Below are 23,013 nucleotides of genomic sequence, written 5' to 3'. Positions count from 1 at the left end.
ATGATAAATTTTTTAAAAATATGTGTGCTTTTGTTTTATGCTAAAATCCGCGCAATTTATGAATTTCTCTCACCAAACGCATATGGGAGATTTGAAATTATTACACCCTATCATTTTATTATTAGACTATCCTTAGCGACGATTTCAACATCGCCGATTATATAAAAACAATGCTCCAGGGATGAAGCAAAGCAATGATTTATTTTTCACACTAGTATAGCTCCTCTCAAACGTAATAAAAAGCTGTTTATTGCTTTAGCATCTACATGCTAAAGTTCAGAATGCATATTTATTGCCAAATTCAATTTAGATGCTTCACAACGACACTGGACATGCTACGATTCAATTTAAACCATTGATTAAGCAAAATTACTTGAGATGTCCAAACACAATAACATATTATTCCAAGTAAAATTTTCCAACTTTTATCTCATGAATACCTCATCTCTTCATAATTAGTTAATGCAATCGCCAATTCAAACTGTCAAAACTTCCACAATAATTCTTTATGGAAATTTTAATGGCCCACAAAATACCATTGCAACCCTACTATAAACCAAATTATTTTACAACTAAAATAAGAATTGATTCTAGCGTTTCAACAATTCAATTTTTACAAAATTTTATCCTGTAACTTTTAATTACATTTATTTTTTGGTATAAAATTCAGCGAACACCAAACGCAGAATTGCAAGGGAGAACCAGAAACCCCCATACGCCTTTCAATTTCGGCTATACATATCAAACATTCAGGACATTCTTATTTAACCAAATCAATAAATTCTTCCATTATACCGAAATTTATGGTGATTAAATTAAATATTTATTCTCATAAAAGAATGTTTTCTCACCAATCATTATTAATTTTAGACCTCATTTAATAACAGAGACTTTAAAATGTTTTCAACTCATGCCATTTTAAAAACTTACGTTTATAATATATTAAGTACATTTACTAATACTTTTATGCTATTATTTAGTGCATTTAAATTTATCAATCGTAATACTTAACAATTTACTCTCATCTATATTTCATACACAAACTACCATAAAATACGAAATACCTTATTCAAAACTTATCACAACATTGCATACGTATTCTGTTATTTAATCTATGACTTTTAATTAACGGGCCTGCCTATAGCAACATTTTGCAACCCGCCTTCAATGCCCATATTTACAAAATAGATATTTTCAAGTACATGCGTTCATTCTAATCATAAAAGACATTAACTTTCTAAAATTAAATTTCTGACAAATCTGCTTCATGTCATGGGACCTCTCGTTCTCCATAAAGAGAATTAAAGAAGCCCAGCTTTTCACAGCAAAATTTTTTCTTTAGTCTTTATTTTAACCTAACGAAATAAGAAATTACGATTATTTCGTTACTAACATTAACTAATTTATTAGGAATTCAATTTTATTAACTAGCAGTGAATTAAATTAAAAAAAAATGTTTTTGCAAATTTTTATGAAAATTAATTTAATTAGCTAATTTCTTAAATATTTCAGCCGAAGGCAGGAAGATTTATCTTCCTTCTCAAGCCTCCACTATTTATTTTTCATTGCCGTTTTAGGTTCTAGACTACAAAAATATTATGCATAATATACATCCAAAGTCGACAAAGAAGTAACATTTGATTTGAAACTAAATAATTCCTAAACATTTAAAATCGCTATTTATTGACATAAATTACCCAAATATTTAAGTCATATATTATGAAACATGATTAATAGTTTTAAATATCAATTTATCTTACATTTAGAGTATTCGAAAATAATTAATCGGTGCGACTTAAAGAGGGGGAAAAAAACTGACACACTTTTGCTGCTTGACCACAAATCACTAGCATACCAACTCATAAAATAGGCAAGCGTCTGGATGCATGTGATGAGGGGTCCTCCCTTTTCTTTTGTGGGAGAGAAGTATTATTATTCAAAAAAGCACAGAATACGATATTTTTAGTCGAAGAGAAAAAAATGTCACAAGTTGCATAACTAAAATATAAAGACGCAAGAGTTGAAAGTTACAATGTTCTACTACTACTTTGCACTTTGTAATAATTGTCTTTTTAGTCATAAATCGAATTTAGAATCACTCATAATGTTCATAAAGCAGTGGAAAGAAAGTAAAGTCAATCGCCATAGCAGAAAAAGTTGCGATTTAGCAGGAAACATAAATGCTGCCTGAGAATTGTTGTTTTGCTCTCACATTCCGGAACTGGAAGATGATCGTCGATTTGATAATGCAATAATGAAAGTATTAATAAATGCTTTTCAAAGGATCAGTTAATTTGCTCACAAGAATAAAAAACATGTGAATTTAAAGTATATTATACGCATCTTTGAAATAGTTGCACAAACAGTTGAAGACAGGAAATACCCAGTTATTAGAGATGTAATTTTCAACTTTTATCGGATGACATCATTTTTCTTTTCAATTTTTTTTTTTACAGTGTTATTTGTTTCGACAACTTCTTTATCCAAAATTTGTTTGCAAGGATAAAACAACTAATTTTTAGGGTGCAAATTAAAATGAGCTTTTATTGATGTTAGAGGATGTCTTTGTATGTTGAATTGTTATCGTATACCAGAATTGTTATCGTAACAAAATTTCCCTGTCGAATTGATAATATATTTCTTCGAGATTAAGATGTTTTATTCTCTCTTCTCATTACATATTATATCCACGGTATCGGTCCACCACTCTTTGAAGCTGCAGTAAGAATTTAATAAGGGTGGAGTTTGTCGATAGTTTTTTACGAATGATAGAATAATATATTTCTTGTAAAAGCAAAAACTCTGGCATTCAGTTTTTCCAGAGAATCATCAAATGACAACCACCACAGGCCCCTCTCCAGGATGAGGGATTGGAACGATTTGGTAGTAAAAGATGGATAACTTTCTCAAAATGAATCTTTGTTCTTTCTGAAGGCTTGATTTCTAGCTAAAAAGCAGATATTACTCTCCATTCGACCATCAATAGGATGCAAAAAGATTTCTAAAGGAGGAAACAAATAAAAATCTTTATCAAAGAAATGTATTAAGCATGCAATGCAATGCAAAGATAAAACTTTTAAAGCAAATTTAAAACAGCATACAAGGGACATCTTGGGCTCAAACAACAGCACAGCAGAAAAACTTGAATTCAAAATTTAATACCTCAGATGAGTAAGAAATTTTGATAACTACTTTTAACACGCTGACAACAAAATTTCTCCTTCAGTGAAAATTTTGATGCGATTAGATAATTTCGGTATTTATTTTATATCTCCTTCGTTTAATATGTTGTTCAAGTGAATCGCCTTTTTCATACATATTATCTAATTGGATATTCACTGCCGTTAATAGGACACGACAAAGAAGTATGCTTCTTCTATGCTTATAATAAAGCTCGGTGTGTGTGTTGGCGCTCTACAGGCCAGACCATTCAACTTACAGCTACCAAATTTGGCACGTGTATACCTTGCAGACCAAGAGTGTTCACCTGGGTTTTTTTTCGAATTTTTAATTAGAATTTTATTTATTTAAAAATTAAGCGAAATTTTGGCATGTCTCTGCTATAACTTCCGAAAATATAACCGCACAAAAAAGATTTTTCATGAAATTAAAGATCAAAAATTTATCTTTTAAATGATACCAATGTTTTTCCCTTAAAATTAAATTTCTAATTTTAATGAATTTTTAAATAAATATTTTAACTATATTTTTCAACAATTTTGTTCGTACAAAATAAAAATAAAATTTAAGCTGCACGAGCACGTTTCGCATTCATACTAAAAAAATTAGCTTTTTTCAAAGTGTTGCCATCACATTAATTAAAGCTCCAATTAAAAATAAATTAAATCTTTTTAGAAATAAAATCTGCAAAAATATAATTTTCGGCATGTGTCTGTAGGAAATAAAACAAATATGAAATATTATTTTAAAAAAAAATTCAAGAAAAATTATTTTATGATCTTTTACAATCCAATAAATCAGTTTTATTTTAAGGCAAGTTTTATTTAATATGAACAGGATATCCATTCAAATCAGGGCCACACAGCTAATTTGTAAACCTTTAGTAAGACACAGATCAGCTAAAATGGTATAAATGGAAAATGATTATATTTTATGTCAATAAATGCTCTAATAAATAACGAATTTTTGATTTTGCATAAAGCTTCTGCTGTGGAAACCACGAATAACAAAATGTTCTTAAAACACTAATGTTTTAAATAAAAAGAGTTAATTTCCAATCAACTGAATCAATCACTTAAACTGACTGATTTATGAAAATTTATATATCACTATTCAATAAAAAAAGGATAATTTTAGATTTTTCATCGATCGTTTCAAAGAAAATGCGCCAATCAGCGCGCAGATTTCTCAAGATTAATTGGCCTAACATTATGAAAATGTAGAGTTTTTCTAAATTTTTAACATTCAAAACTTCATAAATAAGTCTTAGTTGATCGTGGAAAATAGAAACATTCATTCATTTAAAATTTGGTGTGTCCAGAATATGATACATTACTGCATTAAATTTAGACTTCATAATTTTTGAAATATATTAATAGGCCGGAACAAAATATTATTATTGATTTTATTTCAATCCTTTTGAAAGCAAAACTAAAAACTGAATTTTATGCTGAATCTGAGAAATTTTTGTTGAATTATTCTTTGAGATATTACATAAATTATGAAACATATTTTGTAGTTCACATAAGACTTAAATACCGAGCGATTCTCTTTGCAATACTCATATTCGATAATAATAATTAATAAATAACAATAAAGATGATAAATAAAATAAAACGCTTGGTTTTATTTAAATATATCTTTATATTAATTGCAATATCATCATTTCCACTTTAAATTAAAGTTGATGTTTTACCGGAAATGACAACACATTAAGAAAATATATATAGTAAATTGAACGAAACGATCTAAACAACAGTATAAGTTTGGTATGACTATCAAAATTTGAAGATTAAAAATGTTTTGTTTGAGAATCTATTAAGAGACCAGTTACTTAAAATATTTAATTGAAAATTGTAGAGAGAGGTAATACTGGTGAACCGGCTGGTCGCCAAAGGCGCCTAGTATTAAATATGGCGTGAATCACGGCAGCAAACGTATTAATTTTAATTAATGAGGATTTAACACATAATGCTATACGCTGGTGAAAGGTTTTCGGGTTTACTTTAAATATTTACAAAACAAGTTTTCTATGCTTCATGCCTAAAAACTACACTATTAATATTTTTTAAATAACAAGTAAGACAAATTTAAAACAATAAGAAAGCAGTTCACTGGATGTGTAATCCTTGAAATAAAAGAGGTTTAAACAAATTAATACCCTACGATAACAAACACAGTTCTGTCAAAAAATTATCTTAACACTTCTTAAAGCCTACAAACTATAATCATTAAATTAAAGCGAAATACGTTATTTAATTTATAATGTGCCAAAAAAAAAAAAATACTCGCACATAAATCGAATTTTCTTAAAGAAGCAATTACAAATATTTCACTAAAAAATATCATTTTAAGCGATTTTGAATTCAAAACAATTTATATGTAATCCATGCAAGAAGAATGATCTTATGAATTGTCTGTTTGCAGAATAATCTCTATTCTTAGACACATAAATACATCTTTTGACATTTCATTCCTTTCAGTGTTAAAATTGGATCTTTTATGTTCATCGGAACATGGAATGGAATCATAACTTCATCTTATACGAATCCAAAATTGCACTTTATATAGTTAAAAAAAAAGTATAAAATTAAAGAATCCAAATGTCATCTCATCAATACACTAATATGTACTACACTATCTAATAGTCAATATTTAAAACCGGATTAAGAAAGTCTGGAAATAAATCATTTCAATATGACTGAGTGTTATTTATACAGAAATAAAAATATTTCTGTTTATTATTTAATAAAATAATCATCTGAAAAAGTTTTTACTACAACATAAAGCCTCGAAATTGATAATTTCCAAAATTTATAGTTTTACGTTTATTGTCAATAGTTTTTTTTTTTAACTTGATAGATTAAGGGGCGGGAGGATGAATAATTTTGACGTTCCCATTTTCTTCTGGAAGTCGGTATTGCATTACATTTAAAATCAAAATTACATATATTTTACATAGCTAATAATTTGTGTTTCCACCATTTTCAGGTATCCATAAAAATAATTTGTGTTCCATTTTAAAGATTAATTTACTAGTTTTTGATTAGCAAGAGTTTCTCTCTCTCACTCAGATTGTTAGCGGCAAAATACTATTTAATTACTGATGATTTGACAATTTCAATGTCTCAAACTTTGTTGAATGAACATTCAAAAAAAAAAAAATATTTTATAACATTTGAACGCCAGTCGGTGTCGATTGGACTGTTTAGCAGCAGATAGTTGGTCCTCTTTTCTTTTAGCTGGAAATTTGGAAATTTTTTGTGGTTTTTAATTATTTTTCATGGTGATTACATAGAAAAAAATTTGTGGTTCTAGATTAATTAGGAGAGATTTTACAACTAAATATACCTAGAACGTCCGCTGGGTATTGTTTCGACATCACGGCAACTTATCATTATAAATAGCTGTCGTAAGTAGATACCATTAGTAAAACAATATTCCCAAAGCACTATCGCAAATTTGTTTACCTTGAATACAGTGTTATTAGGTTCCCAACGGAATTGAATCAATTATTCTAAAATTGTTGTATCTAAGTGTTTCGTTACACAACATTTGCTTATCTGCTCATAAAAAAAACATTTTATTTTCGAACTTTCTGCAGAGCAGATACTCTGAAACGATGATTCTTAGAAAAGTCTAAGCCGTCATGAAATTGCTAATTTGTTGAGAGAGCTCTCTGAGAAAGATTCAGATGGTGATAAGCTGTCTTGTTCTAATTTAGATTCCAATAAAGACACAATATGGCTTGAAAACGAACTGAAGAATGCGCAGAATCTGAAGAAATACTTTGTTTTGTTACAGTTTCTTTTATGATATAAAGGGTCATATGAATAAATATATGAAATACATGAAATAATATTAAAAAGTCTTAAAACTACACCCTACTGAACAGTGGTCCTGCAATGAGTTATTACAATTATTTTATATCGCGGTGTTGAAATGACACCTATTTACGTTTAAGGGTAATCGAAATCTCGAACGTTCTAGTGATAAACCAACTATTTTGTAATCCTAGTGAATTTTCATTCTTTCCCGTTTTTCTTCTATAAGAAATATAGGACTTGAAAACTATCATACCTAATGTGCGATAAATGCTTTAACGTTTTTTTTCCCTTAATAATTGATCCAAAAAAAACCTGTCGTCTCAGTTATTAATAAGAGATTGCACCTTAGTGCGATTGAGTTGGCAGTCTACAGGTCAGCCCATTTGACCCACAAGTACTAAATATGGCATGCAGCTCTTTGGATAAAAAAAAGGTGCACTTCCGAATGATTTTTTGATATTTTAATCAAAATTCTAGTTAACTAAAAATTTAACTGAATTTAACTGAAGCGTTTCCAGCGATAACTTTTGAAATCGTATTGCACGGAAATAAAGTTTACACTGTTTTAAAATTAAAAAAAAAAATTCAGGGTACGGATTTAATAACTGGATAAATTCTTTTGAATGTCCGTAATTTTGTATATGTCTCTTTTTTTTCAATTTCCAACAACAGACTATATTTTTGCTTTGAAATTCAAAGTGTTTTCATTACTTCATCATATATTTAATCTCATGGATTTCTACCATTCTTGAGAGGTAAAGAAGGGGGATTTTATATATTATCTGCTTAATTTACGAAAGGAATGACGGATTGAATTTAAAAGACAGATTTCTTACATGAATTGGACGTTGTTTTTAATAGCTTTGTGCGTCATGTGACTGATGCGTTAAAAAGATTCATGTACATAATGAATACAATTTTTTACAACACAATTAAAATAAAGTGGCTTTTAATGTCTTAAATTTGATGGAAACATCTACATTATGTCTAAACAATTTAACTGAAATTAAATAAAAATTACTTATAATTAAAGAAAAATATTCTAAATTATAAAAATGAAAAAAAAAGATACTATCAACAATTTAATATTACTTTGAATTTCAAAAATTCACAGTTTTGGTTTGTGTTATGTAATTATTCATTTTAAAGCAAAAATTATTGAAATAGATTTTGTTTTTCGATATATATCTAAACAGAGACATTATATAGGATTATTCTCCTATTGCAACAGCTGATGATTCATCACATGGTTTTGAGAAAAATAATAAGAATTTAAACTAATTTAATCTTAAAAATCAATGTTTTCAAGGAGTTGTTGAGTTTTTAAAAAATGACTTTGCGTGAACTTCAACACGAAGTTGATTATTTTATCCATAAAAATAGATATTTATTGCATTCTCGAATGTGAATTGTACAAAAAGCAAGTATTATAATCATTAAGAAATTCTAACTAGAGATTACTACATTTCAAATCCAAATTTTTCGTTTTTGTTTGTTTACTTTTACTGCCATTCCTGAGAATAGATTCAGACGGATCAAACTTTTGTGTGATCCTTAAACCAAATTTTCGATTTCTATATAATTTTTAGCAAAAGCCATTTCCACGAAGTTCCCTGTGTTTGAAAACAAATGCATTCGATAACTACACAATGTAAAGAGTTGGATGAATAAAATTTAGTTCTAGCATCTAAAGCGTGATTTCATGGCTCTTTTGGAACAACATTTCTTGATATACAGGGTAGTTATAATTAAAGTTACCCAGTTTAGACCTACGTAGTGTCCGCTCTAGTGGAAGGATGTCGAAGAAACTTGATATTTAGGTTGTATGAAAAAGAAATCTGCAATAAAAAAGTTCAAATTTCGGCCGATAGATGGCGGTTTTCATGTACGATAAAGGCCGTTATGCAAATTTGGAGCGCAAAATCATTCTTCGTCAGGTCGTTAGAGAAGAAAGGAAGAGCTTTATCTTCGTCAGGTCGTTAGAGAAGAAAGGAAGAGCTTTACTGATAAAGTTGTTTTTCCAGAACAGCATAATTTGTCAGCTGCACTGCGAGAATATCGGCGCTTGAAAGACTTACGAAAAGGGCCTATGTCCGGGCAGGCTTTGAAAAAGATGATTATTAAATTTGAAGCGACTGGAGAGTTGGGTGTGGTACAAGGAAGAGAACGGAAACGGATTTCAAATGAAAGTGCGGAAGATATCGTTCTAGCCGCGTCGAAAAAGCGTCTGATTCGTAATATTCTTCATCAAGTGCTCAAGCGGTGACACGTGATTTGTCCCTCTCTTGGTCCAAAGTACGAAAAGTTCTTCGACCCATTGTAAAGTGGTATCCATACACATCCATCATGTGCAAGCGCTGAATCCTGTAGACCCGGAGAAACGAAATCAATTTGCTAGAATTTTTTAGCCAGAATAGTCGTTGACCATTCATTGCCTTGGAACATTTTGTGGCCGGACGAGGCTCATTTTACCCTAGGCGGAGCAGTTAATACTCAGGACTGTAGCATATGGGGTACTGCAAGTAATAATGATGTGCATGAACAGTCTTTACATCCTGATTACATTACTGTATGGTGGGGTTTTACTGCTGATTTCATTCTTGGTTCCTTTTTTTTTTGTTTTGAGGAGAACACGCTTCGTGGCCCTCAAAGGTGTTCTGTTACGGGTGCCCGTTACCTCGACCTTCTTCAGGAGTAAGTCATTCTTGCGTTACAAGAACAAGAATGTTTAGGGACTACTGTCTTCATGCAAAATGGTGCACCACTTCACATTGCTCGACCAGTGACGGCATTGCTTCGTGCCTATTTTGAAGTTCAACGGGTAATTTCAAGAAGTTTTACAACTCCCTGACCTCCGCGTTTCCCGGACTTCAATCCCTGTGATTTCTGGTTGTGGGGTTTCCTGAAAGTTCGTGTCTATGGAGGAAGCATACGGACTCTGCATGAATTGAACGCACGTTTAACACGTCATGTTGCTGCAATTGGTCGAGAAACCCTTCGTGCCTCTGTTAAAAACGCCATAATATGCTTTGAATAAGGGCTTGACGTAAATGGAATGCACATTGAGCGTACATTGTAATTAAATAAAGTTTTTAACTTCGAAATTGTGTTTTTTAGTTTTTCATGCGCTGCCTTCTCACCTGGCGGTTGAAATTGGAAGTATTTTTTTTTATTGCAGATTTCTGTTCCCCTTGATCCATACAACCTAACTATCAGGTTTCTTCGATATCCTTCCACTAGAGCGGACACTACGTAGGTCTAAACAGGGTAACTTTAATTATAACCACCCTGTACTACCCGTCTCCGTTTCTGTATTTTCGCATGTATATGAACGATAACTCTAAAACGTAATTTAGGCAAAGAAATTTAGTATGCGGTTTTATCATTTAAAATGCAGAAATGCATCAAAATTTAAATACAATTTGTAAAGGAGTAGACCATTTATTGATCTGTGTATTCTCATGCATGTAAATGCAATAACAAAACTTCAAAGACTTATGTAAAGGATATTTGGTATGCAGTATTGTAAATAGAATTGGCAAGTTTTGATTTCAGTCGGGAAAGTATAAAGCGTAAGCGTAGAAAATACATACATTTATATCACTATACTAAAAAGTAAAAAACTTACATGCATGGGATTCCTAAAATAAAAATCTGAGTTTTGCCCAAGATGTTCTGTGTTTATGGAAGGGGGGGGGATAATATCTTTATTAGAAAGGTTGCGAGGAAGTTTTGAGAGGACTATTTCAGATTTCTTTTTTTAAGAGAATAATTTTAAATTTACTGGATTGTAATTAGTTCTTTGGTAATTAGTTGTGTAAGGACACTTTTTAGACGGAATGCACCTCTTATTTTAATCTATGATATCACACTACTGATAATAGCTTCTTAGAGAATTTAAGAGAAAGATTTATAGACAAATATAAAAGTTTTTCTACAATTAATATATATTTCGATATTGATGACCTAGACAAAATTTGTTTTTGCTTTTTCTACAAGTATTTGAAGCTCTATAATTTTATGCAACTGATACAATTATATAATAAAATACCTTCAATTGAATTTTTAATCTAAGTTTCAACAATAGGAAGGATCATTCAGAGAAAGAAGTCAAGTGGTAGAGTCCCAAGCAAATGCGTTTGGGTAATCTAAAATCAAAATAGAAAAAGTATCTGAATCTCGAAACTTGCCAAAAACCTGATTCAAAATTTAAAAAATGCTGTTAGCTTCCACAGATTGTATGTAGCAGATTTTTTTTTTTTTTTTAATTAGGAACCATGCAATTATTGTATTTGTTATAGTAGAGAAGTTACTTCAAATTTTACTATAAGTTTCGCGTTACCTGAGAAAAAAATTATGCGGAGAAAATTTAAGAAAGGTTATATTAACTTAAAAAAATTTGAAATTAAAAAAAAATCAAAAGTTAACTCCTTAAGCATTGATATACATCAGAGAGTCCGAAATGTGCAGCAGTGAACAAAAATATGGTTCACCTCCGTAACTTGTTATTTATTATTTCATCTTCATAAAACTGGTGTCAATGGAATTGACTAAAACAGTCTCGTTTGTTATAATCAACACACCGATTTCGGAGTTAATTAACAGAATTAACAAGTTCGAATTTTTTCCATTGTGACTATTTTTTTTCTGAATAGATTTATTGTGATGACATTAACATCTTGATAGAAGTTTTATGAATTGCAAATGTAGTTTCAAGAGTTACAGTGCTTCGAAAAATGGGCCTTTCAATGTTGAATGTTGAGTTATAAACTCGCGCAAATATCAAATTTTTATATATTTTTTTAAACAATTTCTTACTAATTTTTTTTATTAAAATGTGCAGAAAATGCATGAATTATACAAATTTAATATTTTTATGAATTTTTAGTGATTAGTGATTAAAAAATGAATTTAACATAATAAAAGTTTTGTATGAAACCAAAACTGACACAATAAAATTAAAAATTGTGCACATATCTCAAATATTGCTGTTGTTACTTATGGCACCTAGACAAGCCCGAAGTCAGCAATTTAAGCCGAATTTGTGCAGTAGCTTCTGAGGGTATAGGTCCCTGAGCCCTCGAGGGCAGAAATATGACTTCTAGCTCATATGAAGATGACACTCACATACTCGCTTACACGGCTCTCTCCTGTATTCTCACAGATAGAATACAGGGAAAGGTATAAAGGGTGCGCCACAAATTCTTCAAAAAATCATAAAAAGGAAAGGCAATGCTCGAAAAAAAAATGCGGCTTCGGAATATCTTGAAAGCCTTTGTATTTTCCTCCATTAAAAATATGTCTGATAGATGGACTCAAATGTCAAATCCAGATGGTTTTTATAAATCAAGATAACTATTTAACACAAGGTAAGAAATGGAACCGTAATTTGACGACAGCAGAGTGCTTTCGTTCTTGGATAGAGTATTAGGGGTTCAACTTTTCTATAAGAACGGTGAATCATGACTAAATCATTGTGAAATTTCCACTCGGTGAAAGGAATCACGACGAGTAAAAGCCATATTTCTTTTAATGGGATACTATGTGGACCACATCCCTGTTGTACAGTCACGAGAAATTGGACAGCCAAGACATCTATAGGAAATAAAAGTGCACGTTAAGTTGAGAGATCAATAAGGATTCCGGAAATGTAGATCCGACGCAATTAGCACAAAATCATGAAACTGCATACGTACAAAACAGAGGCACTTCACCAATTATTACTAGTAGATTCCGATGAAAGATAAGCCTGTGCAGGGTGAGCGCTTGCACAAATGGAATGTGACCCACAATAGTTGCAGAGCATCATGTGGATAGATGAAGTCTATTTTTATTGCACTGGCTACAAATCCAAATCACCACATTTTTCGCGTGTGAATTGTTCGATGACCACGTCCTTTATTCTTTTCATTTCCACGTCTTCATTAGGCATTTGCGACAAAACGTTACGTCTACATTACAGCAAAGATGTGCGTTACCTGCCTTAATATGGTGTTCCGTCTCACGTTGTTGCTTCGTCAAAATGTTCATTCTCGATACATTCCCTGAGAACCGAATGATAAGTCGAAGATGCAAGATTAAGTGACTCACACGATCGCCAGACTTACTTTTGGTTGTGGAAATATCTAATGTCTGATGTCTACTGATTCTCTCCAGCCACTTCGGCGGAATTGAAAGGTGTTGTTCAACCTGTCTTCGGTGACATCGATGCCGACATGCTAAATTCATCTGCAATAGGTGTAGTTACCCGCTTCACTTGCTCAATACCTTGTGGTGGCGGTCGTGTTAAACATCTTTTTGCTTTAAAATAAAATAAATCGAAGTTACTGTGCTTTCTTTTCCTGATATGCATAAACAATCTTAGTTTCACGTGTGAGCATCAACTAACGGGTTTTTTTTCCCTTTAAATTATTTTTAGTGGGGAAAAAAATCCGAAGCTCTCTGATTGCATTCACGCAAACTGCAACTCCTTTCAAGCATTAGCTTTATTCAATGATTTTTTTGAAGTTTGGAAAAATTTATGACGCATGCTGTGTTTGTGAAATTTCTAAAATCCACACAGGAAATAGATGCTCCATTTTTGAGGAATCGCATATTAAAGTAATTTGTATTTATAAATTCCCGATAAATTTCATGCTCCACAAAGAATATACTGTCGCAGTTATATAAATCTAAAATGTAATTTCAAATCATACGATTTTAATTACCATAAATATCTTATTTTTAAAAAGGACTTTTATTCCGCTTACAGGATATAAATGCAGATTTCAGGGCAGATTAAATGTAGAAATATTATATCAATTTTTATCCTTCACAGCAGTTATCGTTTAGAAATAAATGAAAATAAAAAAAAAAAAAAATTAGGAAATCAAGACCATTTTCTTACCGTTCAGTACGTTAACTAATATTAAAACGAGGAAATGAACCGACGCCTATTATTTATATATGTAATAAGTTAATACTGAGCACTCATTCATAAATTTCTTTGATTAGATGAAGGATAATTTCAACATATCATTAAAATAATCAACCCTCTAATTATAAAGTAGTTCCCTCTTTTACAGCTGTATTAACGTAAATAAACAATTTTAAACCAGGAGCTGAAAGACTCATAATATGATAGTGTATAAAATAGGAATTCATTGTAATTTCTCATTCAGAATGCATCAACCGTTACATAACAAAAAGAATATTGTTACGAAATTTCCGGGTTCGTTTGGATAGTGGAAGTTATATGATGTGGAGAACGCTCAATCAGCAGTAGAAAAAAAAACGACGTTTATTTACACGAAGACAGGAGAAGACAGCACAAAGACGACATCTATATACAGCATAGAGAAGACAATTATCTTCAGCCGAGACGTGCACACAAGACTCTACTTCAGACAATAGCGCAGAGCTTAGTTCAGCACTAGCTTGACTCCGTCGCTGCTCTGCTAATCTCTGGAAGACTCGTTCTTCACCGTCGATTTCGACTACTCTGGCAGCTTCAGACTGCCTCCTTTTATAAGTCTCAGGATGCGGGGCTAGAAGCCTCCCAACTAATCCGGAACTTTCGAGGCGTATCTCGGTTCCTACTGGACGGATCGGGAAAATTCTCGATGTTTCGGGTATAATCTATTTTGGCGCCAAATTCGCCAAATTCGTAGCCAAATGCTCACCAAGTTTGTCGCCAAGCTCTGGGACCTCCTACGCGACACCCGGATTCCGTCAAATACAGATGACTGTAAAACAATCTTTCTGATAATGGAACCCACTATGCTGAGAAGCAGCATCACAGATTCGTAACAATATCCATCATTGTTATTTTTACTCTTTATAGTACTAATTTTTTTTCCAATTAATTCAACACAACTCATCGTGCAATTCACAAATAGAATGCTAGTCTACAAATTTTAGCAGGTTAAAAATAGATTTAAAAGTAAAATAGAGCCCACGAAGATTTTTCAACCAATTCAAGATTTTAAAGCTTACATTTTCTTATGGTGACAAAATACGCTTCTCTGTTTACAGAAAACAATCCAGTTTAGTTTTTAAACCAGCCTCATTTATTTGCTGAAGGAATCCAAAATTCGAAAATATTTAACAGATTAGGGGCTAAGACTACAAAATGAATTTCATATTTATAGTGTGTTGAATTGATGGAAAATCACATTTCAATACATAAAAATAATCAGGCTTATAAGGGTCTATTTTCTGATTCAGCTAGGATATTAAATATTTGGCACAAATATAAAAATCTGATGACAAAGCCTCTGCAAAATTTAATCCATTTAACCTTAACTTATCATGTTCGTATGGATTTGAGGATAGACATTCTTTTAGAAGTATTTCATCCAAAATATGTTTCAAATTAACCACTTTGAAGAAAAAGATTTCACATAAAATTAATCTTCCTAACTCATTGAGTATTGGATAAATGTATTCCCGGACAGAATGGTGCACTTTTAAATACTTTTTTCTGAGCACAAAGCGGCCTAAAAAGTGATGATCCGTCGAAATCTAGTACTCACGTTATTTGAAGCCTACAATTCTTTGCTCAATATAATTTGCATACGGACAAGTGCAATATGTTAAAAAAATTAAGTGAAATATTGTTTAAATATTTTATAATATTTCAATGCTGAAAGCAATTGTTACAATATAATCGAATTCTATGAACACCCCCATGAGTATTATTATTATTATTATAAAATAACCCTATGTACATTTATCATTTACCTCTGAAAATAAAATTCCTTCCTTTTAATAAACACCGATAATATCATTGGCTTAAAATGATTTTATGGTATTCGCATCTCACAAGTCTGCATTTTATTTAAATTTGAGATACAAGATATTATAATTGTCCTGATTGTTATTAATTCCTTAAAGCGGCAGGACTAATAAGGATGAATGACGTAGAGATTTGAAAATTAAGTGGACCTCCTCAATATATAAGTAAAAAGAAAATATTTATGACTCTAAAACGCATGCTGATATTAAGAATATAATTGATTCGTGTTGATTATATTTCCAAAATTTATGTAAATGCAAACGATTTTTTTCTTTACTAATTAAGTGTTCAGATTAACTTAATGCACGAGCCCCGGTGAGTTGACTTTTGTTAGGCGGATTTTTCATCAAATATATATATCGGGAACTACGGCACTTTACGGGAAACATTTGATGTACATATAGTCTGGTGGGTCGATTTATTGAAATATTTCGGTCCATGCAATGAAAAAATTTTGAGATTATAGTCATTAACTTAGTAAATCAGTTTCTCAACGGGAAGAAACTTGTCAACGCAGATCATTTAAATCAGCACCGCTTTCGTAAACAAGCGATACTAAAATAACAATGTCACAGAGGTGTCCATTTTTTTTTTTGTTGACGATTTTAAGTTTCTGTTATAAGTCAAAATCACCAATATCACTGGAGTTGCGATATCATTTAGTTACCTGAAGAGTGAGGCAATCACTATGGTTGGATTCGATCCTTATGCTTCATTCTAACCGAAGATTTAAAGATGAGACGTGTGTTAGTTAAACTAAGCTTTGATTTTTGACCAAAAGAGGGTAAAAAAGACTTCCATTTCACTTCTTCAATGAAAATGGTGAAAAATCTTTGAAAATACTGTTAACAGAGGGTGAATCTTGGTTTATGGTTATAATTCAATAAGAATTGAACATTCAAAGAGATCAAGCGTATTTGCAACTGAACTTTCTCTACCATTACAAGAACAATGATAACACAATAAACATACGTTTTTAAAAATTTACAAAGAGTGGCAGGAGCTACAGCATAGTACTTTTTTTCCCTCATACTTTGGAGGGCACAGTATCGATATATACCGGGATTCTCAAAATCTCGAATTCAAATGTTTTGACTATTACAATATTTTCTCTTTACTTGTATATGAGAAAGCAAAACGCACTGTTTAATTTGTCCGACTGACAGTGTTGTACTGTCTGCTCTGTATTTTGTTGCTGTTGTTATTGTTATTATTACAACTTTAAATATAATTAATCTTCCAAAAAATAAACGTTACGTACTAGTATGTATAAATGTAAATTAAAAAATTTTTTATGATTAATGCTTTGATAAAACTCGGAGCTTTAAAACAGTCTTATTTTATTACATAATCTTTTGTATCATTACATTCTTAAAAGGTGAAAATACTATTTTTAGAAGAAATTTTGTGACACCTCGGATTGCTAGAAAAATAAGAAATCTATCTCTTGCAATGTTTTGGGACACCTAAATGATTTCTGAGCCACAAAAATTTTCAAAATCTGCATGGATACTGAACAAATACCGTCAGATTGTTCTTGTTTATACGACGGCAAGGAAAAAAAAAGAGAGGAATACTAAAGATTCATTGAAAGAAGGAATAATTCTTGAAAATGGTCATTACTTACCTTTTAATCTTACTCTTTGCTAATCCTGCCCCGTGTGTCGAAGAATTTCAAAATCGGACCTGTAAAAGAAATAGAAAAATTGTTTGCTTTGTCTTTCTATTCAAAATCTTCCATTTAGGTTTCAATACATTTGTCACAGTTAATAATTATTCATTTAAATGGGCCTCGAAGAACGAAAGGGTAAAATTTGTAAGCTTAAAATAACATCAAAATAACATTTTTAAATTTCATTTTAAGTTTTGGTAACAAAGAAAGGTACTCATTGTACTAAATCAGTAAATACAATAAACAATACAAAAACATTGGTTTTTTTTTTTTTTTTTTTCTTGTCAAAAGTCTACGAGCAACTTGTATGCCTGATCCTATTACCATGAAACAAAAATTATTTTCATCTCTCCATTTTGGGTAAATGCTACCCATTTCTAAACTTCATTCGAATATTTCAATTATATTTGCCAGTCATTGTTCGACCAGTTAGAACAAATTTTTTGAAGATACCCTCCATATTACTAATGAAAAAATTTCTGCATTGATTTGATTTTAAATTGAACTTTTTTTAGGTTAGTGATAATTTTTTAACTTCTGTTTCGCGCTTTGTTTTGTTTTGATTTGCTTAAGCATAGTGAGAAATGCTTATATAAATTTATAGAGTTTTTATGAATTAATAATTTTTTGAAAATGTTCTCAACGGCAATTTTTAAAACTCTTTCGAGCGATTGAAATTTTCAATTCAAAATGATGCTGCAGGCCACAAGAGGGTTTTATAAATTATACTAGCCGCCTTTGGCGACCAGCCGGTTCGCCAATCTTAATGTTCGTTTAAATTTTAATAATTAAATAGGTTTAACCGGAGTTTAACCCCCTTCTTCGCCAAGTTGCGATAACGCACCAAAGCTGGCAATCTTTATTATGCACTATAATTGAACATCTGCTTCTTTGCTTTTGAACATTTCGCAAGGCCGTTGTTTGCGATTTTTAAAAATTTCGCCAAGCAGGGGATAAAACTTCGGTCGTACCATTAAACATTTTACGCAATTCCAACTTTAATAGATTCTTCAGCAAAATATTTTAAAACTTCAAATTTTGAGAGTCATATAATTCACTCATAATATTATAAAGGTCTTCAGTTATTGCGTGATATATATCTCTCTAATTTTCTGTTACCCCTCGTAGAAATTATGCTTTAAATTACAGTGTAAATGATTAATCTGCAATTAATATAATATTTTTTACTGAAACAAAGCATTTTTTTTAATAATATGATTACTGATAATAGAGTCACTGCGCGTTTAAACTTTATGGTCACTAAAGAATATCTTTCTTAATTTATGTAATATCTCAAGAATTTGTCAACAAAAATTTCTCAGATTCATCATGAACAGATCGATTCATTAACAATGTTTAATTTTAAATGCATCAAACACTAAGAAAATAAAATGAATCGTTTAAAATAATCGGTCGAAAACAGGTTTAAAAAAATCTACTTAAAAAACGATGTACTTAAAACTATAAGCATATACAAAAAATATATAACTAACATAAATACATTTTGCTTACAAAAGCATGCAACTAACCTAAAAATAATTTAAATCGTCCGTTGGTTGTCATGCCAACAATCAGAACAATGCGCATGCGTGGATTTTCTTCGCCAGTTACGTCAACGCAAATGCGTAAATTTTTCTACGCCAGTTGGGGTAACGCTATGCAGATTAGACATTTTTAATTTCCTTTATTCTGTGTTATTTTAATTCAAAAGTACTTCAGAATGAATGTGAAACATGGATTAATTAACAATGTTTAATTTTAAATGCATAAAACATTAAGAAAATAAACAGAATCGTTTGAAATAATCCGTCGAAAAATGTTAACCCTAGCCTAATTACTGTTGGGAGAAAAAAAACAACTGATGCCTTACTTATTTGGCGATGGGGAAAATGAAAGATTTTTTTGGCGGAAAAGTTGGCGTTGGGAAAAATGAAAGATTTTTTTGTCGGGAAAGTTAGTTTTTAATTAATAATGGACTACCCCTAACATTTAGGGGGATGAAAAATAGATGTTGGCCGATTCTCATAGATACCGGATAAGCACAAAAAATTTCATCAAAATCGGTCAAGCCGTTACGGAGGAGTATGGCAACGAAAACTGTGACACGAGAATTTTATATATTAGATTAATCTATATAGAAACACGTACTTATGCGTAAATATATACTTCAAAGCATATACATGAAAATTTTCCCAATACGGGTTTAAAACCCAATCTTTTATTTTTATCACAAATATACGAGAGTATGACTCAACCAATTCTATTGGGTTGGCAACTAAGTAATTGCGGATTTCACTCATAGATGGCTTCAGTTGAATTTTTAGGTTTGCAGACGTAGTACAAAAGTAAAACACATTTTGTTATTTGATAGATGGCAATTCAGTTGTCAATCAGTAAAAAAAGTTTTTTGATCGGTTGATCGTAGTTTTCTTTTGGCGTTCGTTGAAAAATGGAAAATCAAAAGGAACATTTTCGTCATATTTTGCTTTTTTATTTCCGCAAAGGGTGAAACGCATCGCAAGCTCATAAAAAGTTCTGTGCTGTTTATGGTGACGAAGCCTTAAAAGAACGGCAGTGTCAAAATTGGTTTGCCAAATTTCGTTCTGGTGATTTTTCACTCAAAGATGAAAAACGCTCTGGTCGTCCAGTTGAAGTTGATGACGACCTAATCAAAGCAATAATCGATTCGGATCGTCACAGTACAGCACGTGAGATTGCAGAGAAGCTTCATGTATCGCATACATACATTGAAAATCACTTAAAACAACTTGGCTATGTTCAAAAACTCGATACATGGGTTCATCACGAACTGAAAGAAACGCATTTAACGCAACGCATTAACAGCTGCGATTTTCTAAAGAAACGTAATGAAAATGATCCATTTTTAAAACGACTGATAACTGGCGATGAAAAGTTGGTTATTTGCAACAATATCAAGCGGGAAAGATCGTGGAGCAGGCCAGGTGAACCAACTCAAACAACATCAAAAGCTGATATTCATCAAAAGAAGGTTTTGTTATCAGTTTGATGGGATTACAACGGAATTGTCTACTTTGAACTCTTACCACCTAACTGAACGATCAATTCTGATGTCTACATTGAACAACTAACGAAATTAAACAATGCAGTTGAAGAAAAGCGGCCCGAAACGACAAATCGAAAAGGCGTTGTATTCCATCATGACAATGCAAGGCCACACACATCTTTGGTCACGCGGCAAAAATTATTGGAGCTTGGTTGGGATGTTTTGCCACATCCACCATACAGTCCTGACCTTGCACCATCTGATTACTTTTTGTTTCGATCTTTACAAAACTCCTTGAATGGTAAAAATTTCAATAATAATGATGATGTCAAATCGTACCTGATTCAGTTTTTTGCGAATAAAAACCAGAAGTTTTATGAACGTGGGATTATGATGCTGCCTGAAAGATGGCAAAGGGTCATTGATCAAAATGGGCAATACATTACAGAACAAAGTTATTTAGTTCCATGAAAAAATTGTCTTTGATTTTCTAAAAAAAATCCGCAATTATTTAGTTGCCAACCCAATAAATTAAGTAGAATTTTATATCCATTCCCTTCCTGTAAAAGAAAAAAAAATGTCACCCACCCCTTCCAGATGCTAAAACTTATGGCGTTCAGGATTGTACTCTTAATTACCAGAGCACCAAATGGGAATTACAATACTTTTACAATTCTCTGAAACACTAGACAACATCCTCGTCAGTAAACATATATCCATATATGTCATCGGTAATCAACAAATACATAATGCTGCTTTTCGGCAAGTTCTGGGAAGATTTATCTCCCATTCGTTCAACATTGCAAATATTCGATTAAGAAATATTGGAGTTCCCATCAAACAGCACTGCAATTAAAACTCGGTTTTCCTTCTATTTGAAATCATAAAGAGGTTCCTCGATGGTCAAAAGCAAGTTTTACGATGGTGACCTCAAACAAGCTTTGTAGCAGCGGCTCTGCTTACAGACGACGGCATTCAATGACATCTGGATTTTCAAGCTATGAAGTGAAATGCCTCAACAAAAATGGTAGTTATGCCGAAAAGATAGTAAAATAGAAATCATTTCATACTACCCATTTTACGTTCTCATAAATGAAATAGAGAAAGTATTGTAATCAAAATATTCAACCTCGAGATTTTGAGGAATTTCCTCGTTTTTGACCTCGAAAACCTATTTTTGACATTACGTATGTCTGCAACAAAGGTGACTCAAAAAACGCTTTGGGCCAGAGGAATGACATTTGGTATAAAGTCTTTACAGCAAATTTTCAGCAAATTTCTTTTAGAAGAAGTCTGTCAATCCATATGTTCGAATATAAATTAAAACGATTGTTACAAAACGAAGAGAGACAGATGGATTTAACATCAATAGAGTAGGTATCTATCAAATTTTGAGCCTACTCCAACTAAAGATTGGTCACCTATTAGTCAGTAGTTTTTGAAACAAGTTTGTGATAACTCAAACACGCGATTTAAACATATAAATTTGGTTCGTTATTTTGTGAATATAAGTGCTGTTCTCTGTCCAGTAGGTTGGGAAAAGATCGTCTAAAGCACAAATTCAATTTTCGGATGTTATTAACCGTATGCCGGGGACTAATCGCCAAGAAATACTCACCATGGATCTCAAATTCAGTAAAAATGCTAATTCACGTGAAAGATTAGTATTTCGTATCTCTGCCTTACCTAAGAGCCACAATTTTTATTGCATGCATGGTGGATAATTTTACTAGATTATGCAAGAAAGTTTTGATGAGAACCCGTCTCCCTCTTTTATTACTGTTTTCAAAATGATGTGCGGTACTTATTGATACTTCCTCATACTCATGCAGATGTCATATGACCCTTTCCCTCAAAAATTAAGCGATACCAACAATTTCTTTTGAACTTTCGTAAACGCATTTTTAAAATTTGTTTAATTCTATTCTGTAAATTCTTCATCGGCAACAGAATTCTCTGGCAAGTTAGATTTCTTATAAATGGTATTCAGAAATGCAATCAGTATAATTACCAACAGAGATTTGCCTCAACTGCTAAAGAATTCGGAATTTATTGCACTTCACAAAAATGTATATCCATAAATTGTCATTGGATTCCTCACAAGAAACGAGCAGATTGAACGAAATGTAGTGGATTTTAATAACTGTTCTGTCGACATGAAGATCAAACTAAATATTTCAAATCGATGCCAACAGAGAGTCTCGGAAAAAATAAAGGAGCCGCCTATATTTATTCCAGTCTCGTTCATCATACAATTATCATAAAAAGGAATCATTCGAAAGGAATTAATGAAAAAAGATTCTTCAATTAAAATTTCATAAGGTTCCGTCTATATTCTGAAATAAGAACATATTTTAAAACTTCCAATGGTAATAAACATTTTATTCATTAAATTTCAAAACTACATTAAAAACTCCTCCTGGAAACCAAATTTTATTCGTCTAAGTCTATTCTTTTCGAAATGATGAACTTAAAAATATGTCACCACCATTTTAACATTTTAATACTATGCTAATGTATTGCTTAACAAAAT

The 23,013-nt window shown here is 31.6% G+C and overlaps 1 long non-coding RNA gene across 1 annotated transcript in view; it reads right to left on the bottom strand.

Moving 5' to 3' along the window:
* Positions 1-2,554: 2,554 nt before the first annotated feature.
* LOC129976245 (uncharacterized) overlaps positions 2,555-23,013 on the bottom strand; it is a 256,684-nt gene continuing 236,225 nt past the window's right edge. Inside the window, exons 3-4 of the long non-coding RNA XR_008785106.1 lie at positions 17,411-17,469; positions 2,555-3,001 (exon numbers count right to left, since the gene is read on the bottom strand). This is a non-coding gene — a long non-coding RNA (uncharacterized LOC129976245). The remainder of the gene's footprint in view (positions 3,002-17,410; positions 17,470-23,013) is intronic.

Source organism: Argiope bruennichi, chromosome 7 (genome assembly GCF_947563725.1).
Source record: "Argiope bruennichi chromosome 7, qqArgBrue1.1, whole genome shotgun sequence".
In the NCBI taxonomy this organism is placed as follows: Eukaryota; Metazoa; Arthropoda; class Arachnida; order Araneae; family Araneidae; genus Argiope; species Argiope bruennichi.
Note: the sequence above shows the minus strand (reverse complement) of the source record. Positions and strands in the feature narration are given on the sequence as shown.